Raw genomic sequence first — 7119 nt, 5'->3', positions numbered from 1 at the left:
TATATTTGGACAACAAATGAGTCTCCAGTACTCTACCTTGACCAGATAGCTTTTCAATCTCCTCTGTGCAGAAATCCTCCAATTTCTGTCTCAGCCGAGACACTGATTTTCCTACATTATCAAAAGACCTCTCTGTGATTTTGGGAACATCCGGAGACCCAGGAGGAACAGGGAGAGACAGGTAACTCTACACAGACACAAAGACAAAAATAATAATACTATTTTTTTAATAGAAAACAAATACTACTCAGGGATCAATAAAATCATAATATCAGTAAAAGCTGTAAAGAAGAGTCTAAAGATCATGGTACAACCTGGAGGAAATGGATGTGATCATGTGTTTGTGAAAGCTGCTCCAGCTCGGCATTTATCAACCTCATTTGGTCAATCTCCTTCTCCAGTTGCTTCATAAGTGCTTCAGCTCGACTCACTACAGTCTTTTCTCGATCTCTGATCATCTGTGTGATCTCAGAGCGTCTTCCCTTAATGAAGCGGATGAGCTCACCAAAGATCCTCTCACTGTCCTCCACTGCTGTCTGTGCAGAGCGCTGTAGGACACACATTACAATCAGCTCTTACTGCTGCTCACACAGTCTGCTGTGCTTCAGTGGGACTGAAAATCACCCTCAATAACCAACTGAAGAAGAGACTTAACTGAGTCTGAAACCAGCAGTTTTCTTCTTCTCAAAACTCACCTTGCGAGTCTTCACAGCCTCTTTCAGCTCCCGAAGTTTTTTCTTTCTCTCTTGATTTGCTGCTGGTATTTTCTCTGTGTATCACCCATGTGTTTCTATAGGACAACACAAATAACACTACATCACAAAAATGTTGTGATGTTTAAAGTACAAAATGTTTTGAGGACTCCTGCCTTTGTTTATTCATCTCACAGAATGTCTTTGGTTACGTTAATCCGGTTAACCGGTTAATAAAGCTAATGCACCTGCTTGGCCAATGGTGTTAAGTCCTTTTTTTTTGCTTTTTTTGCAGTGAATGCTTGGCTATATCAGCAGGTGCCAAACACCATTGCCTTAGAATCTTATGACTGAGGTTGTTTTGAGGACTCCTGCCTTTGTTTATTCATCTCACAGAATGTCTTTGGTTACGTTAATCCGGTTAACCGGTTAATAAAGCTAATGCACCTGCTTGGCCAATGGTGTTAAGTCCTTTTTTTTTGTTTTTTTGCAGTGAATGCTTGGCTATATCAGCAGGTGCCAAACACCATTGCCTCAGAATCTTATGACTGAGGTTAAGTTTACTCTAGTGCATTTTCGTTTTAAAACGCATAACTTTTGCTACGGTTGCAATCTGCAACAAAGACATCGCCATCATGCTCATTGTTGTGCCTGACTAGTAACCAACGTCCTGTTTACACTTTTATGCGCATGCCCAGTGTGCATGAATGACCAATTACGATTGGTCCGTGGCAATTAGGTCACAAACAGGTGTGCTCTGGAGCTCCGCTCTTTGACATGGATATCTTTTCTGTTTCATTTCTTCTGTTCAGTCCATCAAGGTCAGATGTCCATGATAAAAAAACTGCTTTACAGAAGTTGAGACATTGTGACAACAAGCTGTTTTCTATCTAGTGAGAAGATGCTTTGCTTAATTATTCGTGATGCTTTAAACTGTGAGATCTCTACAGTACGTGAAAACAGGCTACACATTCTTGGATCTGCATGGCATAAATTCTTTTCCATATCCACTTTTTTCCTAATAAGTCTACTGCGTTTTAAATTATGGGAGGCACTTTTTTGGTTTGGGGAATTTCCACTCAAGAAGACTTAATAATTTCAAATAATTTCAAATTATAAAGTTGCGCGACAAATAATTCTTATCCATCAATCTGACTGAATGAGCTGTGAATTTTCCTTCACATTCTACTTTCAGACGTCAGGACGCTGCATTTTTTCATCTGGATTATTCTCTTTTTTCCTTTGCACTCCGCTGTAACAATATGAAAAATGAAAAATCTGTTTCAAGGTTTGTTTTCACATGAATGCTTTCAAATTGACTCATTTCACTTCTAATCCCTATTAGCACTACATGTTTCCGAAGCAGGAAAATACAATATTTGATATCTGTCAAAATGATGTAAATCATTTTGAAATAATATGTAGTCTATGTTACATAATATAAACACACAAGTCTGTAAAATTGTTGCGATAATAATCGAGATTTTAGGGTTATTCATGGTCTGTTTAAATAATGAATGTATGTACACTTTTTAATTTCCTTCTAATGTTTGATGGTTGAAGGGTGAGTAGAAAAAGGTGGATACCACCAAGTCTACGGCACAAACAAGATTCATCCACATCGCGAATATAACCCGTCTTTGTATTCCAGAAATCAGGGTTAACTTAACATTGTAGGGGTAGATACAAGCATCTCACACATTACTGAGTAATAGACACAATTCACACACCACCGGCATAGCCTACACATGCATACATAGTTATTAGGTATGTTCCCCTTTAAGAAGGAGAGTTGTTGTTGATGCTCTGTTCTGAAGCAGATAAAAATAAACGCGACTGTTGAGTTTACAGGTGCATCCTGCCTCCGTGTATCTTTGTTAGCACAAAAGCTACACCGTCACATATACCCAGAACTCTCTGTTCATTAACCCCTTTACTTGCTTACTCGTGCGTTAAGCCACGCTAATGGTTTTTCAAGCGTTTTTTTAGAATGCCCCCTTTTGGTTTAAGAAGAAAAAACAGTATGGCGCGCTTTCTATGGTGACTCATGCATTTGCCGCTCTTTTGAGAATATCTTGTGTGTTCACCGTTGCTGTAATATAGGGTTTCATTGCCCTTTAATCATTACGAACAAAACCATTTGAGCTCAAGATGTCTTTTAATTATTATCAATTAGCTTGTTGCGATTATTGGATTTTTTTTCACTGTCACTCTAGCGCAGTACAAAATTACAGCTGTTTAATGATTTTAATAGTTTTAACTAAATTGCTTAAATTAAGCACACCAGTGTCTTTCAGTCTGTACCTGTTTCTCTGTCCTCTCTGCTGCAGTTGATACAGTATCATGATTTTTGTGTTCATCCACCATGCAGAGCATGCATATACAACTCTGGTCAGAGCGGCAGAAAATGTCCAGCAGTTTTTTATGTTTACTGCAGATCATCTTCTTAAGATATCCAGTGGCGTCCATTAGATCATGTCTGTTACCTTTGAAGAGTTTCTCATGTTGTTCAAGGTGATTTTGACAGAAAGAGTTCAGACACACCAGACAGGACTTGACAGCTTTGTGTTTTCTTCCAATGCAGACGTCACACTTCACATCTCCAGGTCCAGCAAGAACAGCAGGTTTGCGTTCAGTGTTCTTCAGTTGCTCCACCACTTCAGCCAGCATGGTGCTTTTCTTTAAAGCAGGTCTTGGTCTGAAGGTCTGTCTGCATTCAGGGCAGCTGTAGACTCTCTTCTGATCCTCTTGATCCCAGCAGTGTTTAATGCAGCTCTTACAGTAATTGTGTCCACAGGGAATAGTCACTGGATCGTTCAGCAAATCCAGACACACTGAACAGCTGAACTGGTCCTGAGAAAACCTGGCTTCAGCCATTTCAGTGCATGCACAGAGACACAGTACAGCTAAATGGCACTGAAGTTTAGTTTCCTCAACGTGGAGAGTTGATGTCATTTCCTGATTCGGTGTTTGAGAGATGTGAGCAAAATGAGTCTCTCCATGAAGCGCATTAAACTTGCCCTATCATTCATACTACAAAGGTCCACTAGATAGCCGTCTCCTAAAGAAATACAGAAGTAGTGAGCATGATATTGAACTTCAACACACAAACACCTCCAACTGTCCATGCATTTTATGTTGACTTCTTTCATTGTAGACCAGTTGTTTTCAAAGAAGAGGAAATGTTGCAGAAAAATGTGACCAATGGACTTGTTTGACAAATTATATATACCTCAATATTTGTGATCAACATCAGTGGGAATTCTGTAGATATTTCAAATGAACAGGGCACAGAGTTGGCTGTAGGTGGCAGCAATCAGTTATAGTGTGGAGAGGTCATGTCATGAGGACCATTATTCTTGATATATTGACACAGGTCGTTGTATTATCTTGCTTTATTCATGGTATGTTGAAAATAATTTGTTAATGCTTTTACACTTTTAAATTTCCTTTTAATGATCGATGGTTGAAGGCGAGTAAAATAATGTCACCTCATAGTACCCAGTTTTTGAAAATACTCATTATTGCGTTCATAGAGCGAACCTTTTGCTGATTGTTTACAGTGTACACGGAAGTTACTCCCATAATTTGTGCAAAGCATAATGGGGCGTAGGAAAAAGGTGGATAGCTAGGATTCAGAATTGAAATACAATGTAATGTTTGCCTGCATATATTATCAGAGCTATATGGAGCCCACAGGAGTCCGTAGAATATTGTGTATTACAATATAATAAAACTGATTTGGAAAATACAAGATACAAAGCTATCAGCAAACAGCACAATTTGTTTCTTTCTCCACCCATTTCAAATGTAAAATCATGACCTTTTCATAAAGAGTAACCCTAACTAATAAGATAGAAATGCAATTTTTAGTTTTTCAAATTCATCTTTGGGGCTCTGAAGAACTGTTTATGAAGAATTCATTGATAAAGTACATTTACATCTGAATAACAAAAATTGTTTTAGAATAGTGTTTTAGTGGAGTGAAACAGTGACAATCTTGTAGATGTATGAGTTTTGTATTTCTTCAGTTTTAAGTTGAATTTAATTCAACATTTTATAAAAAATTGAATGAAACTGCTATGCTCATCAGTACAGTATTTTAAATGTCATATGTATTTTATTTAAAATTTGTGCTGTATTTCTTCAAAAACTGAAATGTAATTTCAGTAAAAACATTTTGTAATGAATTTCAATGATTTTTTTTTTCTCGGTGTAAACTCTAAAAACAGTTCAATCCAAAAGTATTTTTTAGTGTAAAACATGTTGAAGATTAGCCGATAGGCTGTCGATTCATTAAATGATAAGCCATTTCCTCTAAAAAGCTGTTTATTCAGCGTAGTGATGCCTCTCCTCCATTGACATCCATTAAAAAAAACGGCATCTGGGGCCAGTTTCAGAAAGGAGGTTAAGTGAAAACTCTGAGTATGTTAACCCTGAAATGAGGGAAACTCTGGGTTTTCCGTTTCAGAATGGGAGGTTTGTCAAACCCGAGAAAGCAGGGTAAGTCAAGCCTGTTTCTGAAAGAGAGGTAACTTGTACTCAGAGTCAGTTACCGTGGTAACTTACTCTATGAACCTAACCTGGTCAGGAGCAGGTTTTCTTCGGTAAACCCAGAGTTTCTTATGGTCTCCCCCTTTTTAAAGCGTAAGCGATGTTTAAATACCTCATTCATTCATTCATGCTGCAAAAATGCTTTTCTTACTATTTTTTCAAGCACAAATATCTAAAAATTCTTAAATCACGATGCATTTTCTATAAAAGAAAAATTATATAGCCTAAGTTTATTCTTGATTCCTGGGGGGAAACAAGTGCATTTAAGTGCATTTTACTTAAAACATGCTAAATTATCCGCCATGGGGTAAGAAAAATAATTTTAATGCAAACGTAAACAAGATTATTTTTTGTTTCCCCCACCTCCACCTTCAAACACCAGACACCGTGTGACAAAGTGACAAAAATGGCATGTCCTTTTATACTGTAGATGAGGAGGCTGTATTAATTCGTAGGGAGTTACATTTTTTTGTGCCATATCCACATGCATATTTATTTGGTAGTTTTCTATATCGGGGTTGCAGAGCACATTAGTAAGGCCGCTGTATGCAGAGCGGTAATGAAGGTGTGCCTCACTGACATTCCCCCCCCTCCCCCCTTCAAACACCAGACACCGTCAAAGTGACAAAAATGGCATGTCCTTTCATACTGTAGATGGCAGATTAATTCGTAGGGAGTTACATTTTTTTGTGCCATATCCACATGCATATTTATTTGGTAGTTTTCTATATCGGGGTTGCAGAGCACATTAGTAAGGCCGCTGTATGCAGAGCGGTAATGAAGGTGTGCCTCACTGACATTCACTTGATAACATCTTGCGGCGACCTCTGGAAGCAACCCAATAATTAGAATTTCCTTTAGAATTTCCAGTGTGGTTGGATGCATTGATGACACGCATATTCCCATCATCGCACCTTCCAAAAAGGAAACAGATATGGAATGGAAGGATGCCATATGGAAGTGTAGTCCGAGATATATGCTGTAACCACCACCACCACAGCTGTTACATAAACACAAATTATGCACAATTTATTTGGTCATATTTATTTCCTAAAAAAATACAAAAGCAAGAGTTATTCTTTTTTTACTGTTGGATTTTAGTATTCTTTCAATACTCGGTTTTATGGCCATCTCCTCTTCATCTGTTCTTCATTATTTTGCTTTCTGTTTGTTGACTGAGTAGAAGTCAAATGTTAATTTCATTACTCTTCATGTTGCCATTGTCTCTTGTCGTGTATTGATTTTGTAACCCGCTGTCGGTGAGTCTAGTCTGTTCGTGCCTAGTCAAGTCAAGTCAAGTCTGTGTATCTTGTTTGAATTATGTTTGGATCACTGTAAATAAAACTGCACTTGGGTTCTCACTATACTCGCCTTCAGTGGACTGACTTGGGTTCTCACTATGCTCGCCTTCAGTGGACTGATTCGTTACAACTCTAATTAAGAAATGTAACAGGTTCGATTAGAGACTGTTTAATTATGTGAAAAGATTAGACCAAGTGAAAAGATTAGAGTACGTGAAAAAAAGCTGCTGCACATTGAAATAGACACTGAATTAAATTGATTTAATATATCAAATGTTTGTAAAGTCATGTAGCCTACACCCATGAACATTTCATGCTTAAAGTTTTACCTGATTGAATTGTTTTTATACTTCATTCTTAGCTGCTGTCACGTTCTTTTTTTCTTTTTTTTTTTGTGCCCATGGGATACCATGAAAATTAATATTAGTTCAATAACCTACCGTTCTGCCAGTTTTCACCTCTGTTATTATAACAGTGATTAAGAATTAAACTTATGCGTTCACTCAAAGTATGCGGATGTCTTTTTGTCGATGCTGTTGCCATGGTGAATCATAATTTCGGAGCTCCATTGA

At 37.7% G+C, this 7119-nt stretch overlaps 1 pseudogene; it reads right to left on the bottom strand.

Moving 5' to 3' along the window:
- Positions 1-283: 283 nt before the first annotated feature.
- On the bottom strand, positions 284-3611 carry LOC107668706 (E3 ubiquitin/ISG15 ligase TRIM25-like; annotated as a pseudogene).
- Positions 3612-7119: the final 3508 nt, after the last annotated feature.

This window comes from Sinocyclocheilus anshuiensis, unplaced genomic scaffold, assembly GCF_001515605.1.
Source record: "Sinocyclocheilus anshuiensis isolate Anshui unplaced genomic scaffold, SAMN03320099.WGS_v1.1 scaffold108, whole genome shotgun sequence".
Lineage (NCBI taxonomy): Eukaryota > Metazoa > Chordata > Actinopteri > Cypriniformes > Cyprinidae > Sinocyclocheilus > Sinocyclocheilus anshuiensis.
The sequence above is the reverse complement of the archived record's forward strand: the minus strand, read 5'-3'. Positions and strand labels throughout refer to the sequence as shown.